The 27218-nt window shown below is 38.8% G+C and overlaps 1 protein-coding gene across 2 annotated transcripts in view; it reads left to right on the top strand.

The window, feature by feature from the left end:
• The window catches only part of GNAQ (G protein subunit alpha q), a 312313-nt gene that overhangs the window by 53836 nt on the left and 231259 nt on the right, over positions 1 to 27218 (top strand). Inside the window, exon 1 of one of the 2 annotated variants that reach the window (XM_054658875.2) lies at positions 6707 to 6852. The exons of the other annotated variant lie outside the window; for it this stretch is intronic. The gene's annotated coding sequence lies outside the window, so the exon portion shown is untranslated. Of the gene's footprint in view, positions 1 to 6706; positions 6853 to 27218 lie in introns of those variants that run through there. 2 annotated transcript variants of the gene reach the window in all.

The raw sequence follows: 27218 nt of genomic DNA, 5'->3' as shown, positions 1-27218 counted from the left end.
TACAGTGTCAGGAATAATTTTCCACGCATACTATGACATTACTGTTATTACTAGGGTACCAGGGACTGCTGTTGCCACTGGTGGAGGGTTCTGGTTTCCAAAGAATCAGGACAAGGGGGTTAAGTTGGGGCAAGGTGACAGATAACTACACCCATGATCCCATTCAGGTATTCAACTGGTTCCATGGTTGCATCCTGATCAAAATATGGCAGAAGTCTTTAGATAGAAGAAACATAAAGGAAAGAACCCCACTAGCCTTCTTCAGACTTGCAAAGTGAAAAGGTTCCTCCTATAAGGGGCTGCTGGGAAGCCCAGCACCCTGGCTAATGCTCCAGGGTTGCAGAACCCCGCTTCTTGTTCTGGGTTGCCATGGCCATTCTGGAGAGTGCGTGTCTGCGTTGCCTTTGTTTTCTCTAGTCTGAGGAGTGGCTGAGCTTCAGGGCACTGACTTCCTCCCAGGAACTTCCTGAAAGGGGAAATTTCGACTTTGCTGTATGAACACTCTGAATGCCTGTGGGTTGAACAATGGTAGCTGCTGTTGTTTTTTTTTCAAGAGGGAGCTCAATTTTGTTTTGACCTTGGGAAGTGTGGATAGTTGTGTTCATGGCGCCTCCAGGTGGGCGGTCAAGGAAGAAAGTCTTGGGGTAGGAGCCCTTGGAGAATGAGGACTTGATTTTGCCATTTTTGCTTTTGGCCTTAATCTGTGTTGTTGTGGAGACAGTAGTACTGAGATGGGGTTAGGGTGGGGAATGGAGTGTGGAGAAGGGCCAGGGAAGGAGCTAACTAGAGGGTTAGCGCCAATAGCTGAAGGAAGCGCTCTGCCTTAGGAGGCTTTATAAATAGTTGCCTTTATCCAGTGTGTCTTATTTTGCCTCTCTCAGGCCTAATTTCTAAATAATCCCATTTTTCAAGATAAAGGAGATAAAAAGGGGTACTCTGAGATTCTCCCAGCAGGTGTGAAATCCTGCCTAATAATTGTAGCTGCAGATTTCTCTATCAGGAATTGATTTGCTGTTAATATAGTCTAGTGCTTGATGCTTGCAAAGTCATATGCCTTTGGGATTCAGGCAGGTGGTTTTAAATGAGTGACACTGGGTGGGACCTCTGGCCAACTAAAACCTTATGGCTCATTGAAGCTGTTGTTCAGCTTTGAATGTTGCCATGTATGGAGAGCAGGTTTTTAGGGTTGCCAGAGCTTCCAGTTTTTCCAGGTAAATAAAGTATCTGCTTTTTATGTGAAATCTCTTGGATTTTAAATGTTGCCAACTAATCGAAAAGCTTAAAACTATTGTCTAGAATTAAAAAACAAGCCTGGGCCGGGCGTGTTGGCTCACGCCTGTAATCCCAGCACTTTGGGAGGCTGAGGTGGGTGGATCACGAGGTCAGGAGTTTGAGACCAGCCTGGCCAATATGGTGAAACCCCATCTCTGCTAAAAATGCAAAAATTAGCCAGCGTGGCAGCGCGTGCCTGTAATCCCAGCTACTTGGGAGGCTGAGGCGGGAGAATCACCTGAACCTGGGAGGCGGAGGTTGCACTGAGTTGAGATCGTGCCACTGCACTCCAGCCTGGGCAACAGAGCGAGACTCTGTCTCAAAAAAAAACAAAAACAAACAAACAAACAAAAAAAAAACAAAAACCAAAAAACAAAAACCAAGCCTGTTGAGTGGATAGTTTTTGGCTGCCAATTTTTACCACTGGTTAGGACTGTTAACACCTGACCCCAATTGTTCTTCAGCCTTGATTGTTGAAAATGAGCTGAACATTTACTGGGCACTTTACTTTGTGTTCTACCTTTTTCTAAAAGCATTTAAAGATGCTTTTGTTAAATATAAACTAATATAAATTAGAAGCAGGTGGAAGACAAAAAGTTAAAACAACTGCAGGATAGTAAATGGAATCAGAATGAAATGATACACATAATGTCAGTGAACCTCAAACTGGGCATGGAGCTTGCTAGCAACTGGCATAACATAGAAGCCTTATCAGTTATACCACTTGTAGTATCTTTAAAACAAACTGTTTAACAGTGACATGGCTCTTCCCGATGCCAGGATCAGAAGGACAGCTCTCAGAAGGGTCTTCAAAAGAACACACTGAATCCTATGACTCTCATTGCAGTGAGAGCTTTATAGGATTGTTCTTCCTGTTGCTCTCCATTAAAAGGCCGATAACGGGGCTGAGCGCGGTGGCTCACGCCTGTAATCCCAGCAGTTTGGGAGGCTGAGGCGGGTGGATCATGAGGTCAAGAGATCAACCATCCTGGCCAACATGGTGAAACCCCGTCTCTACTAAAAATACAGAAATTAGCTGGGCATGGTGGTGTGCGCTTGTAATCCCAACTACTCGGGAAGCTGAGGCAGGAGAATTGCTTGAACCTGGGAGGCGGAGGTTGCAGTGAACCGAGATCGCGCCACTGCCCTCCAGCCTGCTGAGAGAGCGAGACCTCGTCTCAAAAAAAAAAAAAAAAGGGGGGGGGGCTGATAACAGTAAAAGTATAGTTTGGGAAATGAGATACTAGCAATGGGACCTTGGGTAAGTTGCCCTATTTTTCTAAACCTGTTTCCTTATCTGTTTAATGAAGATAATTATATTAATACAAAGCAACCACTCTCAAAGGACCGTTGTGAGGCTTAGCTGGTACAGTTTGAATAAAGCACTTATTGCAGTTCTTGGTACCCAGTAAGCATTCTGTAAAAGTTGGCTGTGGTGAGTTAGAGAATTGCTAGCAGTGAGAGCTTAGTTGTCAGAATGATTTAAATGTGACTGTCCAAGATTTATTTACGGCACTTAAATGTTTTCGTTTGCTGCAATACAATTTTTTATCCCACTTAATCCTGGGTCACCAAAAAAGTGTTGAGTTACTTATGTACAGAGGATTTTGCAAGGCTCTAGGGGATGGGCCCTGTAGGGAACTTGTATTTTGGCTAACTAGGTAAAGACACAATACAAGACAGGGAGCACCAAGGGCCATCTGAGCAAGGCTGAGTCGATCCATTGAGGGGTTGTCACAGTGGGCTGATACCAAACTAAGACTTCACAGTGATCCACTTTATTATTTGGCAGGTAGAATTTTATAGTTTGAATCATTCCAAACACTGTACAAGAATATTTCAAGCTATGCAACAAAGTAAAATGAGGATTTACCTGAGTATTTTGTATGAATCATTATAGGAGCAAGGTGAACAGCAGCAATCCATCATGCTTTGCAGTTTGTATTAATTAAACCTTAGAACGTCGGGTAGTTAGGTTGAGCCATCCTTTGCATATTTTTTCATTACAGAGAGTCTTCTCAGCTGGCCTTGGGGCATGCAGAGAGGTGGAGATCTGTGTGAGCAGCTATAGCACTAGGCAGCCTTGCATCCTGGGTGTTGAAAGTGCAGGCCATTATCCTCCCCTCTGACCTCCAAGATGTTAGGTGGCCTTTCTGTGCCTCAGTTTTATCATCTGTAAATTGGGTATGATTGTACTAGTGCCTAGTACATAAGGAGTGCTGCAAAGATTACATGAGTGTCTTTAAGGTCCTTACAACAGTATCTCACACATAGTAAGCATGGCATGTGGTAGTTACTATCATTAGTCCCTCTTGGAGCAAAGTATATTAAAATTTTAAAGACAGCTGTCTGGTCAGGATTGGACATGCAGCCTGTAGTTTCAGAACAGAATGCAGCTGACTGTGTACATGGGGATAACTTTATGATGCCCTGGACCTCATTAGCTCATGGCTGTGGAATGGATGGGGGCATCTGGAGGGTCCCTGTTTCAGACCCAGAAATTGAAAGCTCAGCCCCAGCCTCAGCTCCAGCTTACTTGCTCTGTTGATATATGGCGAGTTCTTCAGTGTCTTAAAGTTTCTTTGTGCCTACAAAACAGGCTTAACCTTTCATTCTTGGTGTGTGCTGAATTTTCATAAGAAATTCAGGAATATAATGGTTGGATGAATGAGTTATATTTTAAAGATTATTAAAAATTAAAGGAGATGCAAATATAACAGCTAAATATTATTGCTTTGACTTCTAGGTTTTTGTAAGAATCTAAGTATATAGTATTCACCATATGAGAAAATTAAGTTTTACCTTATTATGTAATAACCCAGTAAGGACTTTAGTTAATTGTTCAATTTTTTAAAAAAAATTTCCTGGAAATCTCTAAGATTGAACATGAAGACCCAGAAAATGACTTCATTGCCCCCTACTTTGAGTCTCACTCTGTCGCCCAGGCTGGAGTGCAGTGGCACAATCTCAGCTCACTGCAGCCTTTGCCTCCCACATTCAAGTGATTCTCCTGCCTCAGGCTCCCAAGTGGCTAAAGATCATAGGCACACGCCACCATGCCCGGCTAATTTTTGTATTTTTAGTAGAGACAGGGTTTCATCATGTTGGCCAGGCAGGTCTTGAACTCCTGACTGCAAGTGATCTGCCTGCTTTGGCCTCCCAAAGTGCTGGGATTACAGGTGTGAGCCACTGCACCTGGCCATTGCTTCCTATTTCTATGTTTCCCTCAAAGAATTGACTTGAATCTCAGTGTGGTTGTGAACTCTTCCTAATGAATTTCTGCTCCTTCTGCTGACAGCATTTTCCATACACGTTAGACCTGCTTTTTTGGGAGAGTTGTTCTGAAGTGAGTGGTTCACAGAAATGAGGGCATACACCAGCTGCGTGTAAAAATATGCCCCTGCCCTTACTGCTGCACATGCAGGGGCAAGGACTGGGGAGCCTTGCAGTAGAGCCAGGTAGCTCAGCCTACTTGTGTCTGAAGATGTGGGGCTGATGTCGTGAGTTCTGTTTAGGAGTAGTTCATTTCATGTTTTCCTTAAAGGATAATTTTTGGCCATTCCCACACATTTATTCTTCATATAAAATTTAGAATCATTTGTTAACCTCTAAAAAAACCCCATTGGTTTGAATGTGATCACACTAAACATATAGATTGATTTTGGGAAAATTTATGCTTAAAGTCCAGTAATGTGGTATGTCTTGTTTTTTTTGTTTTTTTTTTCCTTTCTTTTTTAAATGTCTTCTCCTTTTTACTTAAGTAAAGGAATTTTTTTTTTTTTTGAGATGGAGTCTTGCTGTTGTCACCCAGGCTGGAGTACAATGGTACGATCTCGGCTCACTGCAAACTCCACCACCCGGGTTCCAGCAATTCTCCTGCCTCAACCTCTTGAGTAGCTGAGATTACAGGTGCCCACCACCACGCCCGGCTAATTTTTGTATTTTTAGTAGAGATGGGGTTTCCCCATGTTGGCCAGGCTGGTCTCGAACTCCTCAGGTGATCCACCCGCCTCGGCCTCCCAAAGTGCTGTGATTACAGGTGTGAGCTACCGTGACTGGCCAGTAAATGAAATCTTGTCCTTTTATTTATATGGGTCCTACGTTTCCTGTTAAATTTATTCCTAGTTATTTTATATTTTGTTTTTGATTGTTGTAGTGAATAGACTATTCTTAAATTGTATCTTGTAACTAGTACTTACTTATTATGGAAAAGCTGTTGGGTTTTTCACATTTATTAGTGGGCTTATGAAGCCCATTTACTGAATTGCCTCAAAATGGAACCGATGTTACTTGCATTTGTTTTGTGAACAAAGGAAAAAAAAACAGTATGAGAAACTTATATTTTAATTTTATTCTCTGTTAGACTCTACAGTGCATCCTGGGTCCCTCTTTTTACTCACTGTTGTGTCCCTAGTACCTGCCTCAGGATTTGCCATGGTGCATGCACGATTAATATTTGTAGAATATTTCTTAACTTTCTTAATTCTATAATAGTTTTTTCTCTTGGGTTTTTTAAAGAAAAGCAATTATATCATCCCCAAATACTAATGATTTTGTTTCTAGTATTTTTTTCATTTTAATTGTTATTATTTTGGCTAGAACTTTCCTTGTAATATTCAATGATAGTCACCCTGTTGCAGATGACATGATTGTACATTTAGAAAACCCCATCATCTCAGCCCAAAATCTCCTTAAGCTGATAAGCAACTTCACCAAAGTCTCAGGATACAAAATCATTGTGCAAAAATCACAAGCATTCCTATACACCAATAACACACAGAGAGTCAAGTCATGAGTGAACTCCCATTCACAATTGCTACTAAGAGAATAAATACCTAGGAATACAACATACAACTTACAAGGGATGTGAAGGACCTCTTCAAGGAGAACTACAAACCACTGCTCAGGAATAAGAGAGGACACAAACAAATGGAAAAACATTCCATGCCCTGGCCAGAACTTCCAATACTATATTGAATAGGAGTGGTGAGAGAGGGCATTCTTGTCTTATGCCAGTTTTCAAAGGTAATGCTTCCAGTTTTTGCCCATTCAGTATGATATTGGCGGTGTGTCTGTCATAAATAGCTCTTATTATTTTGAGATACGTTCCATTGATACCTAGTTTATTGAGAGTTTTTAGCATGAAATGCTGTTGAATTTTGTCGAAGGCCTTTTCTGCATCTATTGAGACAATCATGTGGTTTTTGTCGTTGGTTCTGTTCATGTGATGGATTACGTTTATTGATTTGCGTATGTTGAACCAGCCTTGCATCCCAGGGATGAAGCCCTCTTAATTGTGGTAGATAAGCTTTTTGATGTGCTGCTGGATTTGGTTTGCCAGTATTTTATTGAGGATTTTTGCATCGATGTTCATCAGGGATATTGGCCTAAAATTCTCTTTTTTTGTTGTGTCTCTGCTAGGCTTTGGTGTCAGGATGATGCTGGCCTCATAAAATGAGTTCGGGTGGATTCCCTCTTTTTCTGTTGATTGAAATAGTTTCAGAAGGAATGGTATCAGCTCCTCTTTGTACCTCTGGTAGAATTCGGCTGTGAATCCGTCTGGTCCTGGACTTCTTTTTGGTTGGTATGCTATTAATTATTGCCTCAATTTCAGAACCTGTTATTGGTCTATTCAGGGATTCAACTTCTTCCTGGTTTAGTCTTGGGAGGGTGTGTGTATCCAGGAATTTATCCATTTCTTTTAGACTTTCTAGTTTATTTGTGTAGAGGGGTTTATGGTATTCTCTGATGGTGGTTTGTATTTCTGTGGGATCGGTGGTGATATCCCCTTTATCATTTTTTGTTGCGTCGATTTGGTTCTTCTCTCTTTTCTTCTTTATTAGGGGTCTATTTTGTTGATCTTTTCAAAAAACCAGCTCCTGGATTCATTGATTTTTTTTGAAAGGTTTTTTATGTCTGTATCTCCTTCAGTTCTGCTCTGATCTTAATTATTTCTTGTCTTCTGCTAGCTTTTGAATTTGTTTTCTCTTGAGTCTATAGTTCTTTTAATTGTGATGTTACGGTGTTGATTTTAGATCTTTCCTGCTTTCTCTTGTGGGCATTTAGTGCTATAAATTTCCCTCTACACACTGCATTAAATGTGTCCCAGAGATTCTGGTACGCTGTGTCTTTGTTCTCATTGGTTTCAAAGAACATCTTTATTTCTGCCTTCAAATCTTAGTCTATGTTTTTAAAGGTAATGTTTTAAGGATGAATAGGCAGAATGGGAAGAGGACTGCCCCTGCCTTCAACCCCAGATTTTGATTATAGCCCACCATACTGCCTTTGAAAAGCCCTAAGTGCCTCTCTTCCTGATGTGTGTGTGCAGTTGGGCCGTTGGTAACTTTTTGATAACACTGAATCAAGTTGGGAAGAAAACTTGTGTCCAGGGCAGATGTGATGCAGGTTTGCAATGTGGAACTGAGCAGGAGCACGGGGCAGAGTAGAGAGGAGGAGTTTGTGACTCAGTCAGATTTTTTTTGTGTGTGTGGAGATGGAGTCTTGCTCTGTTGCCTAGGCTGGAGTGGAGTGGCATAAATCTGGGCTCACTGCAACCTCCATCTCCCGGGTTCAAGCGATTCTTCTGTCTCAGCCTCCCAAGTAGCTGGGATTACAGGTGTGCACCACTGCACCTGGCTAATTTTTGTGTTTTTGGTAGAGACAGCGTTTCAGCATGTTGGCGAGGCTGGTATCAAACTCCTGACCTCAGGTGATCTGCCCGCCTCGGCCTCCCAGAGTGCTGGGATTACAGGCATGAGCCATCACTTTTGTAACAAGGTTCAGATCTTTGGCTCATGAAGTTGCTCATGAAGAATTTGGTGGTGAGTTAGCGAAATGGGTACTGGTCTCTGTGTCTACGGAATGCATGCCTGAAATTAAGACAACACTTTGCTCCTTTTGCCTTACATTTAGTAGGCATGCATTACATGCCTGATGGATATATGAATTTGATGCCTTCACATATTTAAAGAAAGAGCTGCCCCCAATTTCCTGGAAAATCCATAGTGTTGAACTGTTGATGTGGCTAGAAAGTAAGCTGGGTTGTTTTCCAGTGCTCTTCAAACTACTGAAGATTTTGCTGTGCGATATTTAAAACTGTTAGTGTATTAGTAAAATTCATAGTATGTACTTATATAAAACATACATTAGTATAATCTGTATTATATATAATGTAACCTCTCTTCCATCATCTACATTTTATGGCTTTTTGTTTCTAAGTTGGCCTTAATTGTATTCTTCCATGTCAGGAAATGTTAAATTGGCTGTCGCATCAGGCTAATTGTATAGGGAGGCAAGATCTTGGGCAGTAAAGCTAATTCCTGAGTTTAAATTGGAAACTTTGATGATTGCATTAACTTTCAGTCCAGCAAAAATTCTTAAATTGATGCTTTAGGGCGCTGGATGGTAATTCGGGTGTGTTAGAAAATTACAGGGAATCACAGGAGTGTGAAATCATTAAGAAAACCACAGTTGTATTTACCACCTGCCAGGTGGAAAGGCCAGAGGGAGAATTGGGGTGTTGAATAAGACTGAATGGGCTGCTTGGCTGCATTGTGAAGGAGTTACTGTATCTCCCTGGATTAGCAATAACAGACCTGGGGGTGCATGCAGACCAACGGCAAACCTCAAAGAGTAAATATACTTTAATTTCTTCAGGGAGAAAGTGAAGTCCTACCATGATTGGTTGAAAATATTTTTATCTGGAGTAAGCTCTTGGCTCCGCCATCACGCCTCACTAGGGAGAAGAGCACTGTCCATTAAGGTGCCCTCACCTGGGTGCATTCGCTGGTGGCATCACTTCCCCCAGACTCTCTGGGAGCAGAATCACCTTGCCACAGGAGGTGATTTCCCATAAAATCCCCATACTTAGGGGTTACTTAGCCAGTGAATTCTGGCTCTGGTATTCTCTCTGAGTTCCTCTTTAAGAGCCCCGGCATAATTGTGTCTCTGTTTTGGCAAACGGCACTGTCTTGCCTTTGGTTTGGTACACTTACGAAAATTAATTTGGAATGAAATGTAATTGAAGGCCATTTACATCTGATGGCCAGATCTATTAGAACAGAGCAGTGTTGTGGATTGGGAAATGGAAAGCATTTGAGATAGTGTCTGGGAAATACATTCAATACATAGAATGTCACTGCCTTGTCTAATAGCCTAATTTAAATTACTTTTTTGCTTTGCTATTGCATTAGGTTGTTCCAGATAAACTTTGTAGTTCAAGAGGAAGGAAACTGTATGGTAAATAAACACTTAGGCATCCTGATACATCTATTATCATTTGTATAAGAATTGGAAAACACTTAAAGGAAATCTTTAGTTTTTGATTCCTCTAATGAAAAAAGGAATATAATTCACCTTTTGAATTTATTGATTCATTTAGCCTGTAGGGATTTAATTTCATCTGAAGTGGTCCTGAAATATTTTATTCTAAGCAGACAACATCCTTGGTATTTTTGTTTCTGCCTTTCTACCGTTTCAGTTCTTTATCTTTTAAAAAAAATTTGACATATAATTTACATAATATAAAATTCACCATTTTAAGTATACTCAGTGGTTTTTTAAAGTATACTTATCACTGAATTATAAAGTGATTATAATGTATACAATTCAGTGGATAGTATACTCGCAGAGTTGTGCAACCATTACCACCATCTAATTGCAGAATATTCCTATCATCCCAAAGGGAAACCTAAACATGTTTTTTTGTTGTTGTTTATTATTATTTTTTTTTAGATGGAGTTTCATTCTTGTTGCCCAGGCTGGAGTGCAATGGTATGATCTCGTTTCACTGCAACCTCCGCCTCCCAAGTTCAAGCGATTCTCCTGCCTCAGCCTCCCGAGTAGCAGGGATTACAGGCATGTGCCACCATGCCCGGCTCATTTTGTATTTTTAGTAGACATGAGGTTTCACCATGTTGACCAGGCTGGTTTCGAACTGCTGACCTCAGGTGATCCATCCGCCTCAGCCTCCCAAAGTGCTGGGATTACAGGAGAGAGCCACCGCGCCCAGTAGACCTGAACATTTTAACAGTCACTCCCCATTCTTCCTTCCCCCACCTCTGATAACCACTAATCTACCTAATATGCCTATAGATTTGCCTATTTTGGACTTTTCAAATAAATGGAATCATATGTGGCATTTTGTGGCTGGCTTCCTTGAGTCACCATGATATTTTTAAGGGTTATCCATGTTGTAGTATGTGTCAGTACTTGAATTCCTTTTGTTGGTCTTCGAGTGGCTAAGGAGGGGAAACTAAACACAAGAAGAGGGCACTTTGAGCACAGAGAAGGCTGGACCCGAAATCTACCAACAAGAGCAGAACCTAAATATTGATGAAGAGGTCCTGATTCTAGGCACAGCAGGTGGTGGAAGCCTAATAGTTGTGCAGGTGATTTTATAATGTTAAAAGCATGGAGTGGCCACAGTTGGATCTGACCTAGGGAACTGAATCTTTTCCTCCATGTGAGAGCTGTTGTCAGCCCAACAGGGGTATACATGTACCTGGGACAGGGCAGCTTCCCATTCTGCAATAGTGGCATGATACCCTTTTCCTGAGATGCATTCAGGGTTAAAGAAGATAGTTCACCTACACGTTAGATTTCCCGTGAAGATAAAAAGTCCCAAGTTTTGAAAAGCAGAAGGAATTCTAAAAAGAACTGAAAAACAAAAGCCCATGGGGAGAGTGATGAAATGAGTTTCTGAGAAAGACTGTGAAGAGGGGTTCAAAGCGGCAGCTGACAGACTGCCCGAACCTAGGGCAGTGAAAGACCTGGGGCAGGAATTGATGTTGACCGTGGCAGAGGCAGTGGACCTGGTGGGCAGCCCAGAGGAAAAGGCCTTTGGCTTGCTGAGAAAGCTCTTCCAGACGCTGAGCAAGAGCATGGTATGTTGAAGAATGGAGAGGTCCACAGTCCATCTCCTGTGCCAAGGATTAGTATTTCATTTCAAGAAGCGATTTGGTAGTCACAGAGTGAATATTATTATTTTTCCACAAATTCATTACCTCTTTCCCCTCATGAGTATCTTAGCATTGAATTTCCTGACTTTATGATGAATAAACTTTGTTTTAGTGTTTATCAATGCCCTATTTACTTTCCCCTGGGTGAAGTTTTGGCTAGTAATAAGATTTTGTGTCTCTGCTGTAGTGAGGCATTGCTGTAGAAAGCCAGGTCTAAGAAAAATGAATTTTGTTCCTTTGGGGAAGCATAATTACCTTAAAAAAGTTTAAAGTGTGGCTTTCAATTTAGTAAAATCCTATTGTAAAGAAAAACGTATATAGCAAAAATTTTGCTTGTAGGTAATACGATCCTAGTAAAATAGAATTTACATGGTCTCTTATAGTTTGTTGTAATAACATTTTGTAATAACAGTTTTTTTGCGATGTAATTGATACTCAGTAAGCTGCACATATTTAATATGTAGAATTTGATGTTTTGTCACTTACATGTGTCTGTGAAATCATCACCACCATGAAGATAACGAATATATTCATCAAACCTCAAGGTTGCCTGTGCCTCTTTTTTATCCTCCCTCTCACCTATCTCCCCCTCCAAACACTGATCTGATTCCTGTCACTGCAGACTTACTTGTATTTAGTTAAGTTTTACACCTGAGGGAACATACAGTATGTCCACTTTTGCTTGCCTTTTTCCACTCAGTCATTTTTAGATTCAATTATGTTGTTGTGTGTCAGTAGTTCGCTCCTTTTTGCTAAGACATATTTTGTTGTATGGATGTACTACATTTTCTTTATCCATTCATCTACTGATGGAGACTTGGATTGTTTCCAGTGTTTGGCTACGACAAATAAAGCTGCTGTGAACATTCATGCATAGGTTATTGATAGATACGTGCCTTTTTTTTTTTTTTTTTTGCTCGGAGTAAATCCAAGGACTGGAATGGCTGGAACACATTACCAGGGGTATGTTTTACTTTTTAAGAAACTGCCAAGCTGTTTTCCAAAGTGATTTTTAATATTGTGCAGTGTATGAGAGTTCCATATCCTTGCTAGCACTTGGTATAGTCAGTCTTTTAAAAAAATGTTGCCATTTTAAATGGGTGTGAAGTATCTAATTGTGGTTTTAATATGCCTAATGACTAATGTTGTTGAGTAGTTTCTCATGTGCTTTGCCATCTGTATAACTTTTTCGATAAAGTGTGAAACCTTTTACTGATTTTTTTTCCTTTGGATTACTTGATTTCTTATTTTTTTGTGTATTAATATTTTCTGGATACAAGTCTGTATGTATGCTTTGCAAGTATTTTCTCCTTGTCTGTGGTTTGTCTTTTTATTCTTTCAGTGTCTTTTGACAAGCAGTTTTTAATTTTGATGAAATTCAGTTTTGGTGTTAATTTGATGGATAGCTGAGTATGATGGGCTGGTGGTCGTAGTTAATTTTAATTGTATGGGAAGTTGAATGATTTTTGAGGGTGAGGGGACAGGGTTGATTCGTGAGGATTCTGTGGGTGTGGGTGCTTTATATAATTATGGGTGTTGATTGGTGGTAGTTGCTGGTTGAACATTGTTGGTGTTTATGTTGTGATTGAAATTACTCAGGGTAACAGGTTAGTTAATTAAAAGTAAAGTAAAAAAGGGTGGAATAAAAAAAGAGGAAATAAAATTTAATTAGGCCTTTTTGAGTAGTTACAGTAATGGAGGCTGTGATCTGGGTTTGTGAAATTGTTTTTGGTATAGACTTTTCTAGTCACATTAGGTCTAATAGAAGTGATACCAGGTTTTGGCTTGTGGATAGGCTTGAGTGAAGGGTTGTACAGTGAATTGTAATTGAGTAAAAGCCCAGTATATTAGAGAAGTTGAGTGTTTGTAATGGGTATTTTATCTTAAGATTATTAGTTATAAAAATGAGTTCTATATTTTTAAATACAGGTGTCTGGTACTACCTATTTACCTCTAAGTACAAGTCAGTGGTATTTCACACTTAATATGTTGTTTTCATTATTAGTTTCTAATACTTTCTAATATCTATTTGATTTTTTTCTTATGTGTTACTTAGAAGTGGTTTTTCTTGTTGTTGTTTTTGTTTTATTTTTAGTTTGCAGATATTTGGAGATTTTTCTAGGTATCTTTCTGTTACTGATCTCTAATTCCATTGTAGTCTGAGACCATATTTTATATGACTCTTCTAAAATTTATTGAGACTGGTTTTATAGCCCAGAATATAGTTTATCTTGATAAATGCTTCAGGTGCACTTGAAAATAATGTTTTTCATTGTTGTTGGGAAAGCAGCCTATGTCAGTTTGGTTAAGTGGTTAACAGGGTTGTTAAAGTCCTCTATTATCTTTGATGTATTTCTCTCTACTTGGTTTATTGCTTTTCTTTCTACTTGATCTATTAAGTATTGAGAAAGGGGTATTAAAATCTCTGAGTATAATTGTAGACTTGTCTGTTTCTCTCTGCAGTTCCATCATTGTTTGCTTCTCATATTTTGAAGCTTTGTTATTGGATACATAAACATTTAGGATTGTTATGTCCTTTCGATAAGTTAACCGGTTTATCATTATGAAATGATTGTTTTTATTTCTGATAATATTATTTGCATTAAAATCTGTGTCTGTTATTAATATGAGATGACTTCAGAAATTTTGTGGAAAAATTGATTAAAAGATAAAAAGTATTAACTTCATTTCCCAACATAAGCCCCATCAAGTTCGAGACACTTTTGTAAGCAATGATACTAGCCATGTAGTCCATTCCTAAAGAATTGAGGGTCCTGATGATTTAACCATGTCAAGGCAGTCTTTTTTACATTATTAACTGTAGAAAAATGGGCGCGTTTTAAATTTTTTTTTAAGATTAGAAAACAAAAATAAGTCAGAAGAAGCCAAATTAGGACCATAAGGTGGATGCCTAATAATTTTCTGTAAAAATTCTCACAGAATTATCTTTTTTTTGATGAGAGGGAACGAGTAGGAACATTGTTGTGGTGAAGCTTTCCCAGGCATTTTTCTGTTAAAGTTTTGACTTTCTCAAACCACTCTCATAATAAGCAGGTGTTGGTGTTCTTTGGCCCTTCAGAAAGTCAGTGAGCAAAATGCCTTCAGTGTCCCCAAAACCTTTTGTCATGACCTTTGCTCTTGACCCTTCTGCTGCATTTGCTTTGACTTCCACCTCTTCGTAGCCATTGCTTTGATTGTGCTTTTTTTCCAGGATCGTACTGCTAAGGCCATGTTTCATTTCTTGTTATAGTTCTTCAAAGAAATGCTTCAGGCTCTTGATCTTACTTGTTTAAAATTTCCACGGAAAGCTCCGCTCTTGACTGTAGCTGACCTGGGCACCCACTGAGTGAAAAGTTTGCTAAACTTTAATTTTTCAGTCAGAATTATGTAAGTTGAACCAATTGAGATTTCTGTGGTGTTGACTGTTTCTACTGTTAATTGTCAGTGCTTTTCAATTAGGGCAAGATTAATTTTTTCCTCACAAATTGATGTGGATGGTCTGCTGTTGTGGGCCTTATCTTCAGCATCATTTCATCCGTTCTTAAAATGAGCTATCCACTTATAAACTGCTGATTTCTTTGGGGCATTGTCCTCATAAACTTTTTGTAAAGCATCAGTGATTTCACCGTTCTTCCACGTGAGTTTCACTATAAATTTGGCATTTGTTCTTACTTCAATTTTAGCAGAATTCATGTTGCTCTGATAGTGGCGTTTTTCAAACCAGTATCTTCTTATTCTTAGTGCCTCAAACTAGATCCTGTTCAGATATGTTATAACAAGTCTGTATTTTGGTACAAACATTTTTGAAATCCATGCATAGTTTTTTCATAATACACATTTTCCATGCACTTTTTTTTTTTTTTTTGAGACTAAGTTTCACTATTGTTGCCCAGGCTGGAGTGCAATGGCGTGATCTTGGCTCACTGCAACCTCTGCCTCCCGGGTTCAAGCAATTCTCTTGCCTCAGCCTCCCGAGTAGCTGGGATTACAAGTGCCTGCCACCATACCCGGCTAACTTTTTGTATTTTTTATTAGACACGGGGTTTCACCATGTTGACCAGGCTGGCTTCACACTCCTGACCTCAAGTGATCCGCCCGCCTCGGCCTCCCAAAGTTCTGGGATTACAGGTGTGAGTCTCTGTGCCTGGCCTTCCATGCACTTTTTGAAGACCTCTTGTATATATCCACCATAGTTTTCTTCTAATTAGCGTTAGCATGGTGTATCTTTTCCCCTTCTTTTATTTTTAAACCATTTTTATCTTCATATTGAAAGTGTTTTTTGTAAGCAGTAAATAGTTGTGTCTTTACATGTAAAGTGTCTTTCTCTCTCTGGCTGCTTTTAGGATTTTCTCTCTGTTACTGGTTTTCAGCAGGATGATTATGAACTGCTTCATGTAGTTTTCTTTCTGTTTCTACTGCTTGATGTTTGTTGAGGGTCTTAGATCAATAGTGTTATAGTTTTCATTTGATTTGGAAGATTTTCAGATGCTGTTTCTTCAAATATTTTTCCTTTTGTATTCCCACCTTTCTCTCTTCTTCTAGTACTCAAATTCCAAGTATATTAGATAACTCGATTTTGTTCCACACTGAGACTGCTCGTTTTTTTCTGTCTTTTTTTCCCTTTGTGCTTCATTTTTGATAATTTCTATTTTTGTGTCATCAGGTTCACATATGTTTTCTTTTCAGTCTCATCTGCTCTTATTTCCATCTGTTGTATTTTTCATTTTAGATACTGTATTTTTAATTGCCAGAAGTTCATTTGGGACTTTGAAAATATATTCCTTTCTCTTTTCTTCATGTTTATGTTTTCCTCTACATTCTTGAGGTGGTGGAACCTAACTAGTACTGCTTTTTTAAAAACATCCTTGTCTTCTGGATCTAAATGTATTGAGTTTTCTTGGAGTTATGGGTCACCTTTTCCTGTTTCTTTATTTGCGTGATAGTTTTGGGTAAGATGCCAGACATTGTGAATCTTACATTGTTGATTGCTGGATATTTTGGATTCCTTTGAAAAGTGGTGGACTTTGTTCTGTCATGCAGCTGATTTACTTGGGATCACTTCAGTAATTTTTAATCTTGCTTTTAGGCTTTGTTAGGGTAAGTTTAGAGCAGCCTCTCTTTCATAGTTACTTAAACTTCACTATTATGTTGATACCCTTATGAAAACTCACTGATTACTTCTTTGTAGTGCAGTGAACCTGTGTGAACCTTGGGAATTGTTCAGACTATGTGTTCCCATGTTTCTTTCTCACCCCACTCATGTGTAGATCATTATTATTGAGCTTCAGGTTCAAGGGCACCCTTCTGCACATCTCAAGAGCTTTCTCTCTGTTCAGCTCTTTCCTTTCCAGCATTCTGTCATGCACATTCTAGGATTCTAAGCCTTTCTCGATTCTGATCTCTGCTTTTCAACCCAGTGAGAGCACTGGGTTCTTTTTGGGATCCTCCTTGCCATGTTGTTGTGTGGAAACTGAAGCCATGTGGTTATGTGGAGGCAGTCCTAGGATTTACCTTATTTGTATCCCTGTGCTCCTTGTTGTCGTGTGTTAAAACAATTGTATATTTTATTTGACTTCCTGGGCTTTTCCCCCCATTTTATAAGTGAATGAGTATAAATTCAAAGTCTGGTAATATCCATTAGGTTCTAAAAGCATCTACTTTTGTTATTTTAATTTTAAATATAAAAGTGTTACCAGACATTACTTTTAAAGGAAAGAGTAAATGGCTAGAATTTGAACTGTTCTGTTTGTTGGAATCCAAACTATGTGTTTCAAATAATGAAATGTATTAAAGATATGTCATACAGGGAATGATCTCATATATCATTTATGAAATGGTTGCTTGTACAAAGTGATTTCCAGGCCTCCTGTGCTCGTTAGTATTTCATTTTAAAGATAGCCATGAAAAATACAGGAAAGGATGTAAACTCTTAAGTTTCTTATTTTTCTGTTTATTCTAGTGCTAGTGAATAGATCATTTTTTTTAGGTTAAAGTGATACTTTAGATTCTTTGTGGTTTTAATTTAGCTAGTTTTTCCCATCTTTTGTAAATGATATTTTGTATTGACTGTATTTTCTTATTTTCTGTATTATTGATGATCCAGCATTTGGGGCTTTGCTAATCCTAAAGACTCTGCCCTCTCTGGGCTAGCTAATTCCTAGAGTTAACAAGTGACTCCCTGCAGCATGCCTTTCCTGTGCAAACCAATCAGTCCAGAGCACACAGCCACCAACCACCTCCTTTAGCTCTCAGAGATTGAGCCGGGATCTCTCTTCTGTAATATCACTCCAGGGCCAGGGGTAACAGGGCAACTAAGGGCAATCCCTACATACCACAGTCCACTGAAAATATTCAAATTTGCCAATTCTAATTCTGCCTACCTCGCTTTGCCTGTTTCTTTCTGGAAAAACTACAATAAAGGACCTGACCCATGCCTTCCCCTCACTCCCTCTGCCTCCTGACCCATTCTGGTGTGATGACCAAACAATATCAGTCCTTTTGTCAATTTCTTACTTTCTGAGGTGGCTGGAAGAGAAGGAAATAAAGAGAGCAGAAAAAATGCAATACAAAAATAAAACACAATAAAAGAAAGATGAGCAGGATGATTCCAGTGAGCATAGAATTAAAGCAAGTAGAATTAAAGTTTCCTTACCCCTAATAACAAAACTAAAGCTGTACCCATTCTCTTGGTTAAAGAGAATTATATGAATAAAAAAGAAAATAAATGGTGTTGAGTGAAGAGGCAAGGAATCCATTTATCATCCACTGTCATCCTTCTTTCAGAGGATAGAGGTGATATAGCAGGTCCAAATTAGCTTCCACAATTTAGGTTTTACAATCCAAGGGGCTGACGCATGGGTGGAACATGGAGGATTCCTAGAAGCATGGTGCCACCTTTTTGGGGGGCCTGAATCTTGACATCCTTAGTTTCCAAAATTTTGCTGTAGAAAAACTGATTGGCATATAGATTTGTAGCAGTCGTTTGGAAAGGAGACTCTTCTGATTTTTTTTATACTTTACTTTGAATAATGGTAAAATATTAAATATTGTGCAAGGTAGGAAGAGAAAAACTCAATGATTTTTAGCAATTATAGAGATAAAAATAATTGAAGGAATAAAACAGTGAGTGAACGAAATATACTGTGCTATAATGTTTTGATAAAAATATTCAAAACTGACTTGTTATTTCCCAAAAAATATACTTTCATGCAGATTGAAATTTGGAAATGATAGTTTAGAAAATTTATCTACAGAATTATTTCTATAAAATCCTGACTTGCAATGGCAGTCTGTTTTTATTTAAAGATTTATTTGTATTTTATGGAGATTTAGAATATCACACATTTACTACTTATAAATTTCACATTATCTCTAAGTATGAAGGATGAACTAAAACATATAAAAATAAAAGTTATATATGGAAACAGATGATTGCAAACTAATGATTCTTTGGATTAAAATACACCAGAAGAAAAGAAAATATTTTATCATAGACTGAAAGTTGGGATATGTAAATGAAGCAAGAGACTTTGGAATGACAGGACAATGTGAGTAGAACAGAAAAACTTTACAAGGTAAATTAATTATTTTAGGGAGAAATGGGTTCTCTTTAATGCGTGAAGAATCACCTGGAAGCTTACTAAATATTGAACTCTGGGGCCCTCTCCTTGCGTGATAATCTAATGGAGAAGTTTATATACCACACCTTTCAAATGGACCACACCTTTGAAGAACAGTGATATTGAGGCTTATATGCACAATAAAATGCTCATTTCTTCCTTTATCTCCTTTTCAATGAATTGTCTTAGTACTAAGTATTATACTAATAACAGTTTGGGGTACCTCTGAGTTGGGAAAAGGGGAAAATCATGAAAGAATTGAGGAGTTTGCCAAGGGTTGCAAACTGCTAGTTTTGCGGTTGAGATCAGTCTGCAAATGTATTTTGTTTTGCATAGCTGGTGGTACCCCCCAACCCCCATTGCATTTGATTGGCCACAGTCGGTACTGCTCCCTGTTACCCTGTACTGCACCCATGGCTTCATGGATTTGCTTCACCTGCCCGTTTGTTAATGGCATTAAATTGTGGCTGACCATAGAGGACCTCAGTGACGGATATCTTGGCAAAGAAATGATGGCCCAGTTAAAATAATATATCACTAACCTTAACAAATAATTTAACCTAAACTGGTTTCTTGAAAAATATTTGTCAGTTTTATGTATAACAATTCTTACATTCTGTCAATTTTCTAACTTTCAAAGGAAGTCCTAAATTTTCCCATTAGTGAATAGGACAGAGTAATTCACAATATTGCAGAATATGAAAGTCATTTATTGTTATTTTAGCAGCGCATTTCATGGCTGGCAGCTATAGATGTACTTTTCTACTTCCTTTTTTTTTTCTTTTCTGGTCAGTTGTTAAAACTAATCTTTATTCTGTTCGTATTGCCAATAGGATACAATGGAGACACAGCCCATAACTGATCATGGAAAAAGTACATCTATATATAGAGTTTTAAGTTCTAGTCCTTGAAGGGATTTTGAGAAATAATGAAAAATAGAAAGCAAAGCCAGCATTTACTGATAATTTACGCCATTCCAGACACCAAACTGAACACAGTATTTGTGTTTTAACCCTCCCAACAGATTTATCAGTTAATAGCTACTCTACTATTCCTGTAGATGAGGAAACTAATGCTCAGAAATGTTAAGTAATTTGTCCACATTGCCTTTATAAAGGCAAAATTTGTATTTTAAGAAACCTTCGTAAAGGTGACCATAGATGAATAATATAGTATTTGATCTTGTAAGAAAAATGCCTGCCATTTAAAATGTGTCTTTTCTTTAAGTTGCCACACTATGTAAGTTGCCAGGAGATAGACATACCACATAGGCCACGTGGCCAGCAGAAATGATTAGTAGCGACAAGCATGTGCCTAAACATATCCTGCCCTCTCCCTTTCTGACTAGACTTGCCTCTGCACTTCCACAGTTCCCTCCCTCCAGCAGATGCAGAATGGCCTGTTTCTCCTTCATCCTATGATGCTAGTGGCCTTCATCCTATGATGTTAAATAAGATGGACTCCCTTTTGCCTGTAGCCTCCTCCTTCAGCTTGCAGATATATCTGACCTTTCTTTCACTCAAATTACTCATGAAATCCCATTGCCTCTGTGAATCTGACCTAGTTGGAAAAAACAAGCAAATTCCCCTTGCTTTTCTCCTGCTGTTGGAGCATTCACTTCTCATCAGTTGCTTTCCATGCAAAGGTGATTCTGCGCCTTCCTGTGTGTAGTGCAAAGTTACGTAATGAATGCCTCCAGGGATAGGGGCAAGCAAGAGCTGTAACTGATGTGGATATTATTATTAAGGGTTTTTTTGTTTGTTTGTTTTGTTTTTGTTTTTGTTTTTTTGTTTTTTTTTTTTTTGAGACTGAGTCTTGCACTGTCGCCTGGGCTGGAGTGCAATGGCGCAATCTCGGCTCACTGCAACTTCCACCTCCCGTGTTCATGCAATTCTCCTGTCTCAGCCTCCTGAGTAGCTGGGATTACAGGCACACACCACCACACCTGGCTAATTTTTTTATTTTTAGTAGAGAAGGGGTTTCACTATGTTGGCCAGACTGGTCTCGAATTTCTGACCTCGTGACCGCCTGCCTCGGCCTCCCCAAGTGCTAGGATGACAGGCGTGAGCCACCGCACCCAGCCTATTATTAAGTTTTTACATTGCCAGCATTTATTTCTATCATTCTGTTCCGGGCTGTACTCTTAAATGAGGCTACTTTATTAGTTATCCTAAGTACTGCTTCAGAATATTCTTACATGGTCCCTTTGCTTGTCCATCAGGATCACCTAGACACATTACTATTTCAAACCCCAAATAAATGATGCTTCCTTGAATTTGGCTTTTTGTATCATTCAGGTGTTATAGAACTCTCTCACCTGCTGTCTTTAAGTAAAGAGACAGTGTGTCCCTGGAGCCCCGCAGTGCACAGGAAGGGCTCTCATTCAATGTTGAGTACATATTGCATATGCAGAGGAAATGGTCCCCTCCACCTCCATGCCCCTACAGTTAGTTTACTCAAGTTCTCTTCCTTTAGCTGAGTTGGGAGCAGGTATTTTCCCTCCTCCCCCTTCCTGGGGCTCTGTACTCACCATTGAAGAGAGGCTATATATTAGAATTTGGAATGCTGAGAAGAGACTCGATGACTGAGGCAGTGCTAATCCAAGAGGGTTGCAGTGCCCTGGGATTCATGTTCCTTCCCGTAGGATATATGGCTTTGAAAGTGAGGGATCCTATACTAAAAGGGTAATATTAGTCTTCTGGATTTGGAAGCCATTTTCCTAGCTCTTCCTGCATTCCAAGGACATGAAAAAGGAAGCTGGGCATTTGTAGTGAATAACAGGATCACAACAGGGTCATAACACGATAGCTAGGAATCTTAAATTTGTACAAGTAATCAAGAATTGTTTTTCTAGTAGTTCCCTTCAAATTCCCTCTCTTTAGGGCCTATACATTTCGGCTTCAATTTTGGGGTCTAATTAGTGTAAGATGAAATGATACTGGATTTCTATGTAAAATAGTAATATTATCTAACTTTATAAGGTTCTGGGGAGGGTTACACTAATTAACATATATAAAACACTTTAGAATAAGTCCTGGTAAATAGAAAGTGCTCAGTACACATATTATTGCTATTACTATTTCATAACAAAAAAGACAATATTTCTTTTAAAAAAATAAATCAAAAATGTTTCACATGTAGGGTTTTATTTATTATGTATGTGCCCTATTCATAGACCCACTAAGATAGCCAAGAAATTGCCGTGGCAGGAATTGCCATCGGAAGAGAAACATCACCTCTTGGTCTTGAAATGAGTGATTCCTGTCATCAGTGTGTCAGACAGTTTTATGTGATAATGATTTTGGACAAACCTAATGCAGAAAGTCTGCTGAATATTTAGTCAGAGTTATACTAGAGAGCACTTGAAGTCCTGTAAATCTAAAGGTTTAGAGTTAATGTTCCTGTAAAGCTAAAGGTTTATAATAGCTATCAAAAGAGTTTAGATTAATTCATAAAATTAATCTACTAAGTGATTTCAAGTAGGCAAATTAAATACCTATTTTGATCTTTCATATTTATACTAGTCAAATTTTAATGAATTGAGCTTTTTGAGAATTACTGAGCAAAATTCTTGGTTTACCAAATTTTGCATTAATAGAACTCTTAATGTTACTATCACTGAAATTTGTTTCGCATAGGAGTAGACACAAAGTATAGCATTATGTATAAAAAGTGCTTAAATGCAGTTATATAACTTTCCTATTTTCTTTCATGATTTCACTAAGGAGTAAACATTCTTGGCTGGGCGCAGTGGCTCACGCCTGTAATCCCAGCACTTTGGGAGGCCGAGGCAGGTGGATCACAAGGTCAGGAGTTCAAAACCAGCCTGGCCAAGATGGTGAAATCCCGTCTCTCTTAAAAATACAAAAATTAGCTGGGCGCAGTGGCAGGCACCTGTAATCCCAGCTACTCGGGAGGCTGAGGCAGGAGAATTGCTTGAACCTGGGCGGCAGGGGTTGCAGTGAGCCAAGATCGTGCCACCGCACTCCAGCCTGGGCAACAGAGTGAGACTCCATCTCAAAAAAACAAAAAAAAGATTCTTGAAAGCCTCCCCACTCCCACTTATCTTGGAGCAACTGCTGTGGAGTTCGAACATTCTTAGCTTTGCCAATGTAAAGTGTGTCATACGTGTATCTTAAACTACTTCAGGCTTATGATCTGGCCAGTTACTATTCGGTGGTTATGCAGGAGAGGCCTGGTTTAACAGAAATCATGCAGTGGTCAAGAACAAAGTTAATGAAAATTGAACATGTTACCCAGAGTGCTAATATGGAATTTTCTCTGGTGACTACTATTGCCTTCCTCAGAAGGTTTTTGTTATTGTGTTGGTGGTTAACACAGGAATGACTGGTGATGTTTTGTCAGCTTAATAGCGCCGTTGCAAGATTCAGGAGACCCTTTTGCCAGGCCATTAGCCAGCTCTGTGGGTGTAGTCTGATCTCTTAATAGCTCTGTGCCTTAGCTTATGTCTTTAATAAATGAGGAATTCAGGTAGAGGATCTTGAAGACCTTTTGCAGCTCTGGAATCTCAATTTTGTGTCATTAAACTCTCACATTCTTTGAAATATAGCATGCTTTGTTGAGTGCTGATCTGAATTAATTAAGATTTGATGTTAAACTGGCCAGGAAATTATGAGGCATGGAGGAGGTGACACAGTGGGTGTGCCCAACAGCGTGACTCTTTGTATCGTTCTCCTGTTTTATCAAGCATCAAGATGCTTCTGAAACACAAATCTAAAAATTGTAGTGCTCTCAGTTCTTCTGTTCCTTAAGCCGTACTATGGTGGTGCTGTGCCTAGGTTGACATCGTATTAGCACACCTTCTTTTGCTTTGACACTTACTATGTGAAAGGAAGATGACTTCTCCTTAACAGGAATTCTCTAACACCATTTGGCACATGGTTGAGCTGAACAAATTAGGAAGGAAAAATAGTCCAAAATATTCCAGAGAGCATAGTCATCTAGTTACAGTGCCTCTTGCAGTGAAACTCAGCTGAATGCTGTGTACGTGATGGCATTACTTACTTCCCAGTATCAAATGTGTGCAAAGGGTGAAATTGGACTTTTCAGGATCACGTGATAAACAGAGATGATAAGGAAATGAAACAGTTTTCATGGTGGAGTTTCAAAGACATCTTAAACCTTTTTCTGGAAGAAAATATAATGTTTTTATGCCACTTGGTAAAGTGGGATACAAAATATTTGTGACTTGATTTTTTAATTTGATAGGAATAGATAATTAAATATTTGGTCAATGAAGGAAGATAACAGTGTTGGGGATGATAAATTTTAGGGGCCAAATTGTCTGTGCTGGCAGCAGGCAGAAGGCTGGGTCAGTCACCTGTGCAGAGTTCTTTGTAACTGTTACTTGGTTCTCATTGCCAGCAGCTGTATTTGATTTACTTCCTTAGTTTTGATAGCCACAACATTTATGATCTGTTCAAACACTGGCAGATTAAATACCGTAAGAGGATTACTTAACAAAGCAGTCACAGATGAAGTATCTGTTCATATTTTGTTTTTGTGTTAAGAAAGAAGGCCTGCCACTAGGTTTGGGTGTGCAGGGATTCACTGCCTGGTAGTGCCTTTTGGGAGACCTTCGCCGGGCCCTTGAAGCCATTTCTAATTCCAGCTCATCCCCTTCATATGTGTATACTGCAAGGCTTGCCTTCATTAGATTTTGTTCTGGGAAAGGTCCAAGGGGAAAACACACCTCTCCTCCATGCAATTTTGTAATCCAGTTTACACCAACTTTTAGATACTGTCTTAAAGACACTGAATGATTTTCAAAGCATACAAATCATTTTCTTTGTATCATAAACATGAAAATAACATAAACACCCAGAGATGATTTTGTTGAGAGACATGAACTAATTAGGGGTTCTTGCACTTAAATGCACTTTCACATCATCTCAAGAACTTGTGTAAATAGACCTGGTCCTACATTTCCTGGGATGGGCTATGCTGAGGGCACCTTTCAGATAGGCTGGGTGTAACTCCCAGACCAGCAGCAGCAGCTTAGGAGCACTTGGCCTTACCTAACCTCTTGGGACCTCTGTTTCTCCACGTCCAAATTGTTAGCAACGATTTCCAGCCTGGTAGGCTTCACAGAGCTGCTGTACTTGGAACTGAACACAACATGATACTTTATTGGAGTGTATTATTTTATCAATAATGTAGCTTGAAAACAAGTTTTCTGTGTTTATTCAAACCTCTGTGTAGTGAATTAACGACAACAATTGCTGATGTTTATAGGATTCTCAAAAACATACTTAATATTTCCCTGCTTTCTTTTTTGGAAGTGTTTTTCATGTTTTCCCAGTTTCATTCTTGTCTTGATATGAGTCACTAGCATGAAACCTGATATTTTGTTTTATTATTTATTAATGGGCTTCTTAGACATTTACCAATGAATAATTAAGCAATACAAGGAGTGAAACAGATGTTGGGTTTAGTAGTCAACTGACACTTTCTGATTTAGCATGGTAAACTGAATTTGGAAGATGCTAGATAAATGCCTAATGGCTATTTTGCATTGAAATTTAATAAATAAGGAGTAACTTGATGAAAGTTAAAACTTAACTTTTTTCTACAATTCTTAATTTTTCTTCATTTCTTAACTGTTCTAAGGCAATCATTTGAAAACAAAATGTAATAAACTTAAGAATAAAGTTTGGAGTAACAGCACAGTTGGATACTGCTAACATACTTATTTACTTTTTTATTATTTGTGTCATCAATATTTTTGTTATAGAATGACTAAAAGTTGGAAGATAGAAGTGACAACTTCTTATAAAACAAGTATTCTTTGTACTGTTTTAATATTATGGATTCGACATACGCAGGGAAAAATTTTGAAGGTACAATTAAAAAGGTTTCTTCCATTTCTTTTCTGTTTTGTAGAACTGTTGGGTCATATTCCACTCCAGTGTAACTTTAGAACAACAACAACAACAACAATGTTATTTTAAATATAAAAACTGAGTATATTTCCTGCTTCAAATCAACCCACCTTTGGGCATATTTTCTCACTTTGTTAAGTGGGTTAGAGAAATAGAAAATACAGATACTACCCAAACCTCAATTTCAGGCTTCCCAGGAAATGTTTTTTAAGAACAGGGAATTGAATATGAGTTTTGTCTTTTTGCCCACTCATGATTATCCTGCTGGTCATCAGAATGCCTTTCGGCTGAAGCTAGACGGAATGAGGGTAAGGAGCAGACATTCCCTGTAATTGAAGGCCTGAGATTCATGGGAATGGATGCTGTGTTCCATGTCCTAGGTCTGTGGACCTGCTTTGCGTCACATGCACTGATCCTAGGGACAGAGTGAATATTGAACAAGCTTATTTAGGAAAATTTGAAATGTGAACTTTGAGATCATTCACATCTCTTGAATCTGATAACTCATCGAGATGACCCCCTTCACCACCTTCCCGCAAATGGAACAGAGAGAATCGTAAGGTTGGGTGGTGGAAAGGCCTTGGAGCTCATCTATGCAACCTCTCCTCCTTAAAGTAACCCCTTCTGTGGTGTTCAGGTTGAGGGACCTATTCCAACCATGGACTGAGAACAAATCAGACTTTACAAAGAGAGGTTGACCATTTATATGATTACATTTTTAGGTACACAGCTAAGTAAATAAACTATAAAGTTGACTAATTTGTCTTGTAAAAACAAACTAAATAAGTAAATAAACTATAAAGCTTGACTGATTTTCACAAATACCTGTGGCATTTGTGAAAGATGAGTCCAAACATATCTTTAGCAATAACTGATTTATTAAAATAAGTGAATGGGCTGGATGAAGTGGCTCACACCTGTAATCCCAGCAGTTTGGGAGGCCAAGGCGGGCAGATCACTTGAGACCAGGAGTTCAAGACCAGCCTGGCCAACATGGAGAAACCCCGTCTCTACTAAAAATAGAAAAATTAGCCGGGCATGGTGGCGTGAGCCTGTAATTCCAGCTACTAGGGAGGCTGAGGCAGGAGAATCGCTTGAACCCAGGAGGCGGAGGTTGAAGTGAGCTGAGATTACACCACTGCACTCCAGCCTAGGTGACAGAGTGAGATTCTGTCTCAAAAAAAAAAAAAAAAATGAACACTTAACTGCGTTCAGTATTCATATTTTATAAATGTGCCCTAAACAAAGTATACTGGGGTGAAGATACAGGATATACATCTTGGCCTCATAGTGTTTTTAATCTTATCTAAAGAATGTAGCTTTTTTTAAATTAAAAAGTTATTTTATAACCTTTTTAAATATAGATGTTTTCAATGACAATATAGTATTTTTAGCAGCTCTGCAGTATTATGTTTTATAGATGTGTCTTATTTATTACATCAAGGCCGTATTTATTGATTGATTTA

Source organism: Pan troglodytes, chromosome 11 (genome assembly GCF_028858775.2).
Source record: "Pan troglodytes isolate AG18354 chromosome 11, NHGRI_mPanTro3-v2.0_pri, whole genome shotgun sequence".
In the NCBI taxonomy this organism is placed as follows: Eukaryota; Metazoa; Chordata; class Mammalia; order Primates; family Hominidae; genus Pan; species Pan troglodytes.
The sequence above is the reverse complement of the archived record's forward strand: the minus strand, read 5'-3'. Positions and strand labels throughout refer to the sequence as shown.